Consider the following 15,666-nt stretch of genomic DNA (forward strand, 5'->3'; position numbering starts at 1 on the left):
TGGAGATCTATTCGATGTAATCTTCTTTTGCGGTGTGTTTGTTGAGACCGATGAATTGTGGGTTTATGATCAAGTCTATCTATGAATAATATTTGAATCTTCTCTGAATTCTTTTATGTATGATTGGTTATCTTTGCAAGTCTCTTTGAATTATCCGTTTGGTTTGGCCAACTAGATTGGTAGTTCTTGCCATGGGAGAAGTGCTTAGCTTTGGGTTCGATCTTGCGGTGTCCTTACCCAGTGACAGAAGGGGAAGCAAGGCACGTATTGCATCGTTGCCATCGAGGATAAAAAGATGGGGTTTATTTCATATTGCATGAATTTATCTCTCTACATCATGTCATCTTGCTTAAGGTGTTACTCTGTTTTTAACTTAATACTCTAGATGCATGCTGGATAGCGGTCGATGAGTGGAGTAATAGTAGTAGATGCAGAATCATTTCGATCTACTTGTCACGGACGTGATGCCTATATACATGATCATGCCTAGATATTCTCATAACTATGCTCAATTCTGTCAATTGCTCAACAGTAATTTGTTCACCCACCGTAGAATACTTATGCTCTTGAGAGAAGCCACTAGTGAAACCTATGGCCCCCGGGTCTATTCTCATCATATCAATCTCCATCACTTTAATCTTGCTTTGCTTTTTTACTTTGCTTTTACTTTTTACTTTGCATATTTATATCAAAAATACCAAAAATATTATATCTATCAGATCTCACTCTCGTAAGTGACCGTGAAGGGATTGACAACCCCTAATCGCGTTGGTTGCGAGTAGCTATCGCTTTGTGCAGGTACGAGGGACTTGAGCGTGGGCTCCTACTGGATTGATACCTTGGTTCTCAAAAACTGAGGGAAATACTTACGCTACTCTGCTGCATCATCCCTTTCTCTTCGGGGAAACCAACGCAATCTCAAGACGTAGCAAGAAGGATTTCTGGCGTCGTTGTCGGGGAGTCTACGCAAAAAGTCAACATACCAAGTACCCATCACAATCCCTATCTCTCGCATTATATTATTTGCCATTTGCCTCTCGTTTTCCTCTCCCCCCAATTCACCCTTGCCGTTTTATTTGCCCTCTCTCTCTCTATCCCCCCCCCTCTCTATTTTCCTCTTGTTTGTTCGCGTGCTAGTTTGTTTGCTTGTCGTCATGGCTAGTCCTCTTTCTGCTCCTATGTCTCCCGAGTTTGAAGTCCTTCACTTCAAACAAAAGCAAGGAGAAAACTTAAAGGATGCTTGGTTTAGAATAATGGAATCTTATCGTAAATGCACCCTAGAAGTAAATTTCAGAATTTTGCTTCGCAATTTTTATGTTGGGCTTAATATATCTCATAGACAACTTTTGGATTGTGTTGCCAAAGGCAATTTTATTGAAATTGATCCCAGTATCGCGCATGAAATTATGGAAGGTATAGTAGGAACTTTACCTCAACAAAAGGGGGCCCATCATACCCAAGAGGAAACGCAAGTTTTTGGGAAAATTTGTGAAGTAACTAAGATTTTACAAAAATCTCTTGAACCTCTTAAAAGCGTTAGCGGAAATCTTCACCGCATGAATATGTTAATTACTCTTTGCAATAAGTGGTTGGATTCTTTAGATCTCAAGATCTCTGAATATGAAGGGAAACATAAGGAATCTCCCGGATTCGAGCATAACATCACTAAAAGAATTAAGAACCAAGATGGCAATACCTAGATCTATCCTCGCTTTTATGCCTAGCTAGGGGCGTTAAACGATAGCGCTTGTTGGGAAGCAACCCAATTTTATTTTTATTCCTTGCTTTTTTCACCTGCTTAGTAATAAATAAATTATTTAGCCTCTGTTTTGGTTGTGTTTTTTGTGTTTAATTAGTGTTTGTGCCAAGTAGAACCGTTGGGAAGACTTGGGGAAAGTCTTGTTGAACTTGCTGTAAAAAACAGAAACTTTAGCGCTCACGAGAACTGCTGTCATTTTTATTTGAAGAGTGATATTTAGTTAATTCTTTTTTCAGATGATTAATAGATAAATTCCTCACGTCCAGAAATTTATTTTAGAATTTTTGGGGTTTCAGATCTTGCGCTAGCTACAGATTACTACAGACTGTTCTGTTTTTGACAGATTTTGTTTTTCGTGTGTTGATTACTAATTTTGATGAATCTATGGCTAGTAAAATAGTTTATAATCCATAGAGAAGTTGGAATACAGTAGGTTTAACACCAATATAAATAAAGTATGAGTTCATTACAGTACCTTGAAGTGGTCTTTTGTTTTCTTTCGCTAACGGAGCTCACGAGTTTTCAATTTTGAGTTTTGTGTTGTGAAGTTTTCATGTTTTGGGTTAATTCTTTTGATGGATCATGGAACAAGGAGTGGCAAGAGCCTAATCTTGGGGATGCCCATGGCACCCCCAAGATAATCCAAGGACACCAAGAAGTCAAAGCTTGGGGATGCCCCGGAAGGCATCCCCTCTTTCGTCCACTTCCATCGGTAATTTACTTGGAGCTATATTTTTATTCACCAACATGATATGTGTTTTGTTTGGAGCGTCTTGTATTATTTGTGTCTTTGTGTCTTAGTATGCCACAATCATCCTTGCTGTACACACCTTTTGAGAGAGCCATACATTAATTAAAATTTGATAGAATACTCTATGTGCTTCACTTATATTTTTTGAGCTAAGTAGTTTTGCTCTGTGTGCTTCACTTATATCTTTTGAGCTAAGTAGTTTTGCTCTATGTGCTTCACTTATATCTTTTGAGCTAGATAGTTTTGCTCTATGTGCTTCACTTATATCTTTTGAGCATTATAATTTTGCTCTATGTGCTTCACTTAGATCTTTTAGAGCACGGTGGTGAATTTGTTTTAAAGAAACTATTGATCTCTCATGCTTCACTTAAATTATTTTGAGAGTCTCTTAATAGCATGGTAATTTGCTTAATAATAATATGCTTGGTATTCAGGATTTGTGAAACTTTCTTTTGAGTGTGTTGAATACTAAGAAAATATTGAAGCATGATAATTGTTTTGAGATATGGAGGTGATAATATTAAAGTCATGCTAGTTGAGTAGTTGTGAATTTAAAGAATACTTGTGTTAAGGTTTGTGATTCCCGTAGCATGCACGTATGGTGAACCGTTATGTAACGAAGTCAGAGCATGATTTATTTATTGATTGTCTTCCTTATGAGTGGCAGTCGGGGACGAGCGATGGTCTTTTCGTACCAATCTATCCCCCTAGGAGCATGCGCGTAATACTTTGCTTTGATAACTTCTAGATTTTTGCAATAAGTATATGAGTTCTTTATGACTAATGTTGAGTCCATGGATTATACGCACTCTCACCCTTCCACCTTTGCTAGCCTCTCTAATACCGCGCACCTTTCGCCGGTATCATACACCTACCATATACCTTCTTCAAAACAGCCACCATACCTACCTATTATGGCATTTCCATAGCCACTCCGAGATATATTGCCATGCAACTTTCCACCATCTAGTTCATCATGACACATTCATCATTGTCATATTTCTTAGCATGATCATGTAGTTGACATAGTATTTGTGGCAAAGCACCGCTCATAATTTCTTCATACTTGTCACTCTTGATTCATTGCATATCCCGGTACACCGCCGGAGGCATCCATATAGAGTCATACTTTGTTTTAGAATCGAGTTGTAATCATTGAGTTGTAAATAAATAAAAGTGTGATGATCATCATTCAATAGAGCATTGTCCCAATTAAAAAAAGGCCAAAGAAAAAAAAGAAGGTCCAAAAAAAGAGAAAATAAATAAAAGGGGGCAATGCTCTTTTTCCACATTTGTGCTTCAAAGTAGCACCATGATATAGCAAGTCTCATATGTTGTGCTTCAAAGTAGCACCATGTTCTTCATATAGAGGGTCTCATATGTTGTCACTTTCATATACTAGTGGGAATTTTACATTATAGAACTTGGCTTATATATTCCAACGATGGGCTTCCTCAAATTGCCCTAGGTCTTCGTGAGCAAGCAAGTTGGATGCACACCCACTAGTTTCTTTTGTTGAGCTTTCATACATTTATAGCTCTAGTGCATCCGTTGCATGGCAATCCCTACTCACTCACATTGATATCTATTGATGGGCATCTCCATAGCCCGTTGATACGCCTAGTTGATGTGAGACTATCTTCCCCTTCTTTTTGTCTTCTTCACAACCACCATTCTATTCCACCTATAGTGTTATATCCATGGCTCACGCTCATGTATTGCGTGAAGATTGAAAAAGTTTTGAAAAAGTTAGAGTATGAAACAATTGCTTGGCTTGTCATCGGGGTTGTGCATGATTTGAATACTTTGTGTGGTGAAGATGGAGCATAGCTAGACTATATGATTTTGTAGGGATAACTTTCTTTGGCCATGTTATTTTGAGAAGACGTAATTGCTTTGTTAGTATGCTTGAAGTATTATTATTTTTATGTCAATATAAACTTTTGTCTTGAATTTTTCTAATCTGAATATTCATACCACAATTAAGAAGATTTGCATTAAAATTATGCCAAGTAGCACTCCGCATCAAAAATTCTCTTTTTATCATTTACCTACTCGAGGACGAGCAGGAATTAAGCTTGGGGATGCCTGATACGTCTCCAACGTATCTATAATTTTTGATTGCTCCATGCTATATTATCTACTGTTTTGGACTATATTGGGCTTTATTTTCCATTTTTATATTATTTTTGGGACTAACCTATTAACCGGAGGCCCAACCCAGAATTGTTGTTTTTTGCCTATTTCAGTGTTTCGGATAAACGGAATATCAAACGGAGTCCAAACGGAATAAAATCTTCGGGAACGTGATTTTCTCACCGAACGTGATCCAGGAGACTTGGACCCTGCTCCAAGGAACAAAAGAGGCGGTCACGAGGGTGGCGCCCCCCCCCCTAGGGCGCGACCCCTGCCTCGCGGGCCCCTAGTTGCTCCTCCGGCGTACTTCTTCCTCCTATATATACACACGTACCCCCAAATGTTCAGAACAGGACCCAAAAACCTAATTCCACCGCCGCAACTTTCTGTATCCACGAGATCCCATCTTGGGGCCTGTTCCGGAGCTCCACCGGAAGAGGGCCGTCATCACGGATGGCTTCTACATCATCCTAGCCCCTCCTATGAAGTGTGAGTAGTTTACCTCACACCTTCGGGTCCATAGTTAGTAGCTAGATAGCTTCTTCTCTCTCTTTGAATCTCAATACAAAGTTCTCCCCCTCTCTCGTGGAGATCTATTCGATGTAATCTTCTTTTTGCGGTGTGTTTGTTGAGACCGATGAATTGTGGGTTTATGATCAAGTCTATCTATGAATAATATTTGAATCTTCTCTGAATTCTTTTATGTATGATTGGTTATCTTTGCAAGTCTCTTCGAATTATCCGTTTGGTTTGGCCAACTAGATTGGTAGTTCTTGCCATGGGAGAAGTGCTTAGCTTTGGGTTCGATCTTGCGGTGTCCTTACCCAGTGACAGAAGGGGAAGCAAGGCACGTATTGCATCGTTGCCATCGAGGATAAAAAGATGGGGTTTATTTCATATTGCATGAATTTATCTCTCTACATCATGTCATCTTGCTTAAGGTGTTACTCTGTTTTTAACTTAATACTCTAGATGCATGCTAGATAGCGGTCGATGAGTGGAGTAATAGTAGTAGATGCAGAATCATTTCGATCTACTTGTCACGGACGTGATGCCTATATACATGATCATGCCTAGATATTCTCATAACTATGCTCAATTCTGTCAATTGCTCAACAGTAATTTGTTCACCCACCGTAGAATACTTATGCTCTTGAGAGAAGCCACTAGTGAAACCTATGGCCCCGGGGTCTATTCTCATCATATCAATCTCCATCACTTTAATCTTGCTTTGCTTTTTTACTTGGCTTACTTTTTACTTTGCATCTTTATATCAAAAATACCAAAAATATTATATCTATTAGATCTCACTCTCGTAAGTGACCGTGAAGGGATTGACAACCCCTAATCGCATTGGTTGCGAATAGTTATCGCTTTGTGCAGGTACGAGGGACTTGAGCGTGGGCTCCTACTGGATTGATACCATGGTTCTCAAAAACTGAGGGAAATACTTACGCTACTATGCTGCATCATCCCTTCCTCTTCGGGGAAAACCAACGCAAGCTCAAGACGTAGCACATACCAGCGGAACAAACTGATCTAACCTTTCAGCGACATCACCTCTAGTTCAATTTCACCGCCTCTTCGAACCTTGCTCTGATACCACTTGTTAGAATAAATCCGAGGCGCTCCGTCGATCTACCGAGGACCAAGCAATCACACGAGGCACAACACCGAGATTTGTTAACGAGGTTCACCGATATGGCTACATCCTTGGGGCATGACTACGGGCGCTCCTCCCCATGACACCGCTACAATACCGCACTCCGACCGCCCGGGCGCTGGCACACGCCGCCGGCTCCCCCACGTGCCCGTGCTATTATGTTGGCATAGGTTACATCGTGTGTCTACCCCCGCTATATATGAGAGGTCTAGGATACAAGTGTCCTACTTGGAAACAACTCTATATCTTGTCTACACACCGTACGACTCCAAGTCCAACTGTAACCTAACTTATACAATAATATTTGACACAACAATAACAAACTCCGTATCTTGTCAACCTACCATCGGATGGAATGGAAGGTATCAGGACAAAAGAAGAGCAACCAACAAGTTTGTTTTTCTAAAAATAAGAGCAACAAATTCTGTAGTGGCATGTGGATCCTCCAATAGAAATAAGCAGCGGTGTTAGTGCCCTATCAATATGTCTCATCAGGTAGAATGGAAGGTATCAGGACAAAAGAAGAGCAACTAAGGGCATCTCCAACAGGTTGTATGTTAGTCTTGTTGGTAAAATGTCCATGTCATCAACCAACAAGCTATCATACAACTACTCCAATGAGTTGTATGTAAGATATCCAATAGATGGTGAGAAACTAAATGTGATTGCTCTCTATTTCACATTGGAGCTTGTGCAAAGGTTGTTGGTTAATCTACATACAACTTTGCTCTCTCTCCACATTTAGTATATGTCACATCATCACTATGTCCTAGGTGGCAAATTTACCAACACCTATCTTACAACAGTTGGAGATGGCCTAATAACTTAGGTAGCAGCGATGTTAGTGCCCTATATATCAATATATATATTTCTAAAAATTCGGTTAAACATGCACTCGTTCGATTTTTGAAAAGTTCTTCAAACAACCGAGAACATAGGACAAAAGAAGTTTAAAAAATGGGCGACATAGAATAAGAAAGAACAAAATATAATTAAGGCTAGATTGTTTGATAACATAAATAAACTAGGACAAGATTGGGAAAGTTTGGCGAAGACCATCCTTGCCTTTGCCCTGTTGGCTTTGTCACAGAAGTAGAGGTCGAAGGCGACGTAGGGGTCGAGAGGGATCTGCTCGCCATGGGAGTGAGATGTGTCGGAGGAGGTACCAGACATATTCTCGCCTGACTCCAGGGGCAGACCAACGAGGGCATGGAGAACCGGTGCTTGCTTCATCGCGAGGCCACGGGCGGCACGGCCACACGGGCTTGGTGCCTCGCCAAGATCCGGGAACGTGCTTCCTCCGCGGCCTTCTTCTTTTCGGTACAGCGCGACTCCTCAATGATCTCTCTAAGGATCTTGGTGTTGGGAATAAGCCGTGACGGAGCACGGTGCGACCGGCGCGGGTCTGTAGCGGTGCGACTGGCGTCAGTGCGTTCAGATCGGGTCCACGAGGCTGGGTCATGGTGTGTGTGCGCGCGCGTGCATGAGTGCGCGAGGGATTAAAAGCCTTCCTGTACTGCTGCATGTTAGTATAGGTCTGTTGCCACAGTGTGAGTAAAAAAGAAAGGGTTGTACGTGCAGCCGGGAGTTCGTCGCCAGCAACTCCATTATGTCTACCTCCGTTCCTTCTTCTACCTTAGTCCGGAGAGAGAGACAGAGTTGCCCAACATTTGGTATACAAAGCTTTGTTGCGATCCTGCCTGCAGCAATGTCGCTCGTCTCGTATGCCGGCGGATTGGGGAGCTCGCTGCCCATGCAGTGCCCAGTGCTCATCGGTGACAACTACACCGTGTGGGCGATCAAGGTGGAGGCCAACCTCGATGCGGCCGGGCTCTGGGAAGCGGTGGTTCCGGCGGAGAACGCGGTGGCGGCGGTCATCGCAAAGAAGGACAAGCCGGAGAGCGCATACCTCCTCGGAGCTTTCTCCGAAGACATCTCAGGCGGCTGAAGGCGTTCGAGGAGCGGACGACGCGGCGCACTCAGGACAACGGCGGACGCGGCGGCGACCAGCTCATGTTCACGTCGTCTCAATGGGCAGCAAGGCGGCGTCAGCACGGCGGCGGGTACAACCACGACGACGACGGCGGCGGCAGCATGGCGTCGGGCGACGCAAGGAAACGGCGAGGCTGCGGGCACTACTACAAATGCATCCAGCGCGGACACTTCCGGCGGGAGTGCCCGAAGCCACGGAAGGCAGAGGCGGCGGTGCAAGCTCTTCTCGCTGACGTTGACAACGGCGGGTCGGCACTCCTCTAGATCACGGCTTAGGGGGTTTGTTTGGAATAAGGCGTGACCGAGTACGATGCAACCGGCGTCAGTGTGACAAGTCGGGTTCATGGCGATGCGATTGGCGTCAGTGCGTCCAGGTCAGGTCCGCAAGGCTGGGTCATGATGTGTTTGTGTGTGCGTGAGTGCGCCAGGCATTAAAAGCGTCCAGGTCGGGTCCGCAAGGCTGGGTCATGGTGTGTGCGTGCGTGAGTGCGCCGGGCATTAAAAGCCTTCCTGTACTGCTGCTTGTTAGTAGGTCTGTTGCCACAGTATGAGTAAAAAAGAAAGGGTTGTACGTGCAGCCGGGCGTTCGTCGCCAGCAACTCCATTGTGTCTACCTCCGTTCCTTCTTCTATCTTAGTCTGGAGAGAGAGAGCTGCCCAACACTTGGCGTTGATCCAGTGGCGCAACGCGCGTCCGACTCCTTGGGGTCAGGAGCCACTGCTTGGGGCTCTGTTGATCGCTTCAAGGCTCGTCTTGTGGCCAAAGGATTCAAGCAACGGTATGGGTTGGATTATGATGACACGTTCAGTCCTGTGGTTAAACATGTCACCGTCCGTCTGGTTTTATCTATTGTTGTTTCTTGTGGCTGGTTCTTATGGTAGCTAGACATCCAAAATGTGTTTCTTCATGAAGTGCTTCAGGAAGAAGTGTACATGTGTCAACCTCCTCGGTGTGCAGATCCAGTTGTTCCTCATTATTTGTGCAAGCTCCGGAAGGCGTTGTATGGTCTAAATCAAGCGCCACGTGCATGGTATTCCAGACTCAGTTCCCGTCTTCAGGAACTTGGGTTTGTGCCTTCCAAGGTTGACGCTTCCTTGTTTGTTCACAACCGTGGTGGTGTTACTATCTTCATGCTTGTGTACGTGGATGATATCATTGTTGCTTGTTCTTCTCAGCCTGCTGTTCTCAAGTTACTTGTTGATCTCAAGGCTTCCTTTGCCATCAAGGATCTTAGTCCTCTACATTATTTTCTTGGAGTTCAGGTGAAGTCTTCGCCAAGGGGACTAACTAGTTCTCTCTCTCAACAGAAATATGTTGGCAACATTCTTCCTCGTGCCAACATGGAAAATTGCAAGATCTCCACAACACCTATGTCCTCCAGAGAGAAGACCAGCAAGGACGGTGGTACACCCCTCTCACAAGATGATAGCACAAAGTACCGGAGCTTGGTTGGTGCACTTCAATACATGACACTCACGAGACCAGATATTTCCTTTAAAGTAAATCAATTGTGTCAATTTCTGTATGCACCAACCACCATTCACTTCTCTGCAGCCAAACGCATTTTGAGGTATTTGAAGTATACTTGTGATATGGGTTGTCCATACGCAAGTCTCCCTCCATGCTTCTCAGTTGCTTCTCAGATGCAGACTGGGCTGGGTGTAGTGATGATCGTAGATCCACAGTAGGCTTTATAGTTTTCCTTGGTCCTGATCTTGTGTCATGCAGTTCAAGGAAGCAAGCTACTGTTTCGAGATCTAGCACAGAGTCTGAGTACAAGGCTCTAGCAAATGGAACAACTGAAGTAATATGGATACAGTTTGTTCTTGGAGAGTTGGGAATTTTCATGCCAAGACCACCAGTTCTATGGTGTGACAACTTGGGAGCCACCTATCTATCTGCCAATCCCGTTTTCATGCAAGGACAAAGCACATAGAAGTGGACTTCCATTTTGTTCGAGAGAGGGTTGCAGTGAAGGTATTGGAAATTCGGTTCATCTCTTCCAAGGAACAGATTGCAGATATATTTACTAATCCTTTGGTTGAGACGCCGTTTGTGTCTAATAGGTTCAATCTTAATCTTCTTTGTGGAAGCTAAGATTGAGGGGGAATGTTAAACATGTAACGTAGTTGAGATATAGTAGTTAGGATAAATATCTGTGATCTCATCATTGTAACAACCTTTGTAATCTGGCGATACCAAGGTGCCCTAGAGCACGTATATAAATATGACCCCAAGGCCATCCAGTATGATGCGCCAAACCCATCTTTCTTTCTGTCGTTTCATAGGATGAGGACGAGGTGGCATGGTCCCCCGGCCGCGGAGAGGTGGTGGTGGAGGTGGTGTGGCGGGGAAGGAGGCAGTGCTCATGCACTTGGTGGATGGTAGAAGAACCGCAGGAGTGAGAGAAGGTGGGATAGGGTACTGCCTCCGATGTTGTCGCAGTTTTAGTACAGCTGTATACTAAATCAACGATAATTAATATGGATTGGAGGGAGTAGTTTTTTTAGTTGCAATGGTTCGGTCGATTCATTAAGTCTACAAAACCATGCGAAAACCAAACAAATAAATAAATTGCTGGCCTGGCAGGTACAGTCAACAACAAATTTGATAAAAAGAATAAATTAAGGTAAAATATGGCACATGTTTGGCTAATTTAGTACAGTATAAATTAAGATTTTTCGCTAAATCAGATAGTATCTGTCACAAACATGAATTTGGGAGGTAAAAAAAATAAGTCACTCAATAATTAAATTAAGATCCTTAACACAGATTGGGGTTGTACTCCTTGTGGAGCCGGTGGGCGTTGCAACATTGTTTTGCATACCTGAAACATAAAGCTATACCAAAAGAACACAGATGCAAAACAAATCTTGCAATGAGACAGGTGTGTAGTGCATGTTAACTCTAGTTTGATGTTGACCGACTGGTGTCAAATTGTACAAAAAGAACCGAATATTAAAAACTAAAAAGGCTAGCTCCACAGCTCTGGTCCACCCTAATTTGACACTCCATGAGATCCCAGGCAAGATTGGGTACCCAGTCTGAGTGGAACGCCATACATTGATTCCTGATATGTCTTGCCTGATGTGACTATCTCGGTGAGTAGAGTAAGAGCATCAAACTTTGTTGAAGTCCGCGTCTCCACATCACCTATCTGCTGCACATTTACACATCCTGATACTTCCCATGCCGACAAAAATAATCGTAGGTTAAGGTCAACTGCGTGTCTCTTGTTTCGTCGCATAGATAAAATCAAGGATGCGTTACTACTTACTACTTTCTGAGATATATGCACATTCAACAAGAAGTGTGAGGGTACAGTTTGGTGCAGGGTATTAATACATGTTAGCTGCGGCATTACATGTTTATCAAGTCCATGTCTGATCAACTGATGTTGGAAAGAGTTGTTCTTCTCCTTAAGGGGTCAGCTGATATACATTATGGAAACAAGCGAGCATGTATACATTTGATAAGAGAACGTTAATTTTATACCAAATACCAATGATTAGATAAGAACCACGCCAAGCAAGAACCAACTAGTATATATATTAAAAGCAGAGGTTTGTCCGTTATGACATCTTGGTCTGAGGTGCAATTTTCAGTTCAGAACTTACTAGTCGTGACTGTTGATACTTGTTAATTCTTTCCCCTTGGACCAGGGAAAGGTTGTTGTTTCCAAGGAGCAAGAGAAATGCGAGAAAATTTTGTGTATTGAATACACTTACTAGCTAGGGAACGGGTAGTTGCTCTATGGACTAGCAACAAGTCTCACATGCGCACCGCACGCAACTGGCATCACCAGGGATAGCATAGCCACCGTCCACGTGTGGAGCAATACGGGACCGTGTCTTAGGAGCATCCAGCCGAACATGGAAGCATGCCCTACTACCGCGGGGGGAGGGAGGGGGGGTGCAGGCCCTAATGTGAACGGCCGTGTGGAGTGGAGGGGGAAGGGCAGCTGCAGCCGGCGGTAGACGGCACATGGTCAGGGGTGGCTATGTGCGCGGTGGCGGTTGGGCGTGGCTCATGCAATGGGCCTATGTGGGTTGCCCGAGGGAGAGGAAGGTGGATGAGGACGAGGAGGCACGGTCACCCCTGCCACCGCGAGGTGGCGCCATCCCGCGGTGGTGGAGGTGCTGTGGTGGGGAGGGAAAGAGGCGGTGCTCGTGCGGTTTGTGGATGGGAAAGGAAGCGCATGCGTGAGAGAAGGTGGGATAGGATGCTGCTTCCGATGCATATTAATTATCGTTTATTTTAGCAAATTTTATACTAAATCCATGATAAATACGGATCAGATGGTGCAGTTTTTTTAGTTGCAGTGGTTCAGTCGATTCATTATGTACAAAAAAACCATCGGAAAACCAAATAAATAAATGAATTGTTGGACTGGCGGGTATAGTCAATAGCAAATTTGAGGAAAAGAAACAAACTAAGGTAAAATATGGCACATGTTTGGCTATTTAGTACAGTATCTCTACTTTTAATGGACGAGTTGGTGAATCGTCTCCGCGGTTTATTTTCGCTGCGTTTTTTTCGTCTCTCCTCCCACCACCCCCTCCCACCCTGGTCTGTGGTTTATTTTCTCTGGGTTTTTTCGTCTCTCCTCCCACCACCCCCTCCCACCCTGGTCCAGCGGTTTATTTTTCTCTCTACTCTTTATTACAACCAGAACTTTCCTAACGTATAACAAATCACAGATCTAACTTCCTTAAATTATGCAAATCAATCGATTTCTTTTATTGGTTCAATTTGTCTTAGGAAACAAATAACAGATTTTCAAAAAACAAATAATACATTTTAATCTAACTTCCTTAAATTATGCAAATCAATCGATTCCTTTTAATGGTTCAATTTGTCTTAGGAAACAAATAACAGATTTTCAGGAAACAAATAATACATTTTAATCTAACTTTCCTAACTTATCTAAATCAATCGATTTCTCTTATTAGTGAAATTTGTTTTAGGAAACAAATAACAGACACGTCACAACTTTCCTCCCAATAAATAGTTTCTTAACATTTGTAAACTTTCCTAATCAGAAACGTCACAAACGGGCAGGTACTGATATCACGTTACCAAACAATAAAACCCCATTTGCATAGAAATCAGTTCAAAAATCCTAACTTTCCTAAATTTTTACCTTTTCTTGATAACAACCAATATTTTCTATGTTTCCAGCTATTGAAGGAAATCACCCCTCCATCGATATTAGCATTTTTTTGAATTCAGATCTCCAGGTTATGATTTTTTTGCGATTCTTTCTAATTGTGACCTCTCCTTCCACTCCGGCTCCTTCTAACATAAACACCTGCACCACAGCCAGGTGACACCACACCAGACCTCCTGCCTCTCCACACCTTCTCCGCCACCTCCTTCTCGTACTCCATTAACAATCCCTCCGCCACATTTGTCCACGGCGGTGTCGAGGGCATGGCGCAACAGCGTACCAGCGGTAGAGCAGCGCATAGCAGCAAGAAGCAACATGCAGCAGGCGAGGCGAGCGGCCGACGGTGCAGGGCAGAGATGCGGCCGACGTGGCTAAGGGGGCAGCCGGCAGAAGATGGCCACGACTGGAGGCGGCGCGAGGCAGGGGCGCGACAGCGGGGCGAGCGAAGGGATAGGCGGCAGCAGACGGAGCGAGCGCACCCAGCGAGAGTGTGGCACACGACCAGGGTATGTGTCGTGCGGGGCACAGTGGTGCGGTGGCTGCGGCGAGCGCGACGGCAGCGGCGGGCGCGACCGACGCGGTGTAGCATGGGCGTGGGCATGGAGAAGGAGTGGCCCCGCGGCGCGGAAGAAGAGCGGCATGCTCGGGCATGGGCGTGCATAGGAGCGGGCATGTGCCACGGGGTCAATCCGAGGAGCTCGGTGGCTACCCCTGCAATGGCCATGGTGGACGGCGGTTCTCGGCGACGGCGAAATACCTAACGAGAGCAAACGAGAGGGGAAATAGGGGAAAGGCAGGAGGAGATCATGGCGGTGTCAATGGCGCCCTAGGGGAAGACATGGGAGCTCGGGGCGGCGCGGATCGAACGGCAATGTCGCGGTGGCCCAAGGTTGAGGAAGACGGCAGCGACGTCGATGCGGGGGGTGCTAGACTTGATCTCGTTGCCGCAGACGAAGTAGTGAAGGCGTTCGGATCTCCTCGACAAGCTCCTAGCCCGCAGGGAGGGCAGTGGCCATGTGGACGGGGTCAGTGATGGTGGCCGTGGCGTCTAACTTCGTCCAGATCGACAGGATCGAGCGAGCGAGGAGGAGAAGTGGATTTGGAAGGGGGCGTCGAGGAGGGGTGAGGCCATGGGGGCAGGGAAGGAAGGGCGTCACCCTTATCCATTCCCCTTCGATGCCAGCGAGGTGGTCGGGCGGGAGCCCGGCTCTGTAGCGACACGGCTCGGGGAACAGGAGAAGACGACCGCGCGGGGACTGGACCGCTGAGCCGGTTCGGTGGCAAGGCCCGGGGGGCAGGGCGAATCCCCTTTTACATCGTCATTTTGGTTTTTCAATGTATTCTAATCTGTTTCTCCTTTTTAACACCGTTTTCTATTTATTCTTATCAACTAAATGATCTCTACTTTTAATATCTCAGTTGATAGTCTCTGTTCCGGATTTATTTTCGTCCCACCTCCCGAGTGAGGGAGAGGGGGAGAGAGAGTGAGGAACAGGGAGGGAGAGGGTGTGTGTGTGTGAGAATTTGATGGTAAAAAAGGTCGTCAATATCACTTAATATGTATGAGAATATTAAATGTAATATTAACATAATTGATATTGAACTTTTAAAATTAATGAGGCCCCGTTGCAACGCAAGGGCGTTCTTCTAGTTAATTACAATTTTTCACTAAATCGGATAGTATTTGTCACAAACATGAATTCCGGAGGTGAAAAATGTAAATTCCATCAATAATTAAATTATAAGATCCTTAACATAGTTTGGGGGTTGTACTCCGGTGTGGGGCCGCTGGGCGTGGGATTGGAACATAGTTTTGCATACCTGAAAAGTAAAGCTATACTGGAAAACGGACGCAAAACTAATCTTGCGATCGGACGGGTGTGTAGTGCATGTTAACTCTAGTTTGAGAAATGCAAGAAAATTTTGTGTAATGAATACACTTACTAGCTAGGGAACGAGTAGTTGCTCGTTTGATTCATTTTGGTGTACTTAGTGATCAAGCTCCTCGTGCTTTGAACCGTTTTTCTCCTTGTTTTGGTCTTTTGTTCCAGATTTCCCAAGTTGTTCCGTTTGTTGTGGTTTATATTCCGGTTTTTAATGGTTTATGTTCTTTTTTTTTCCTTCTAATTCTATATATTTTTTCCTTTTATTCTTTTTCTTTGTATAAACGGGGATGTTTTTTTAAACATGGGGAA

Source organism: Triticum urartu, chromosome 7A (assembly GCF_056163025.1).
Source record: "Triticum urartu cultivar PI428250 chromosome 7A, HENAU_Tu73, whole genome shotgun sequence".
Lineage (NCBI taxonomy): Eukaryota > Viridiplantae > Streptophyta > Magnoliopsida > Poales > Poaceae > Triticum > Triticum urartu.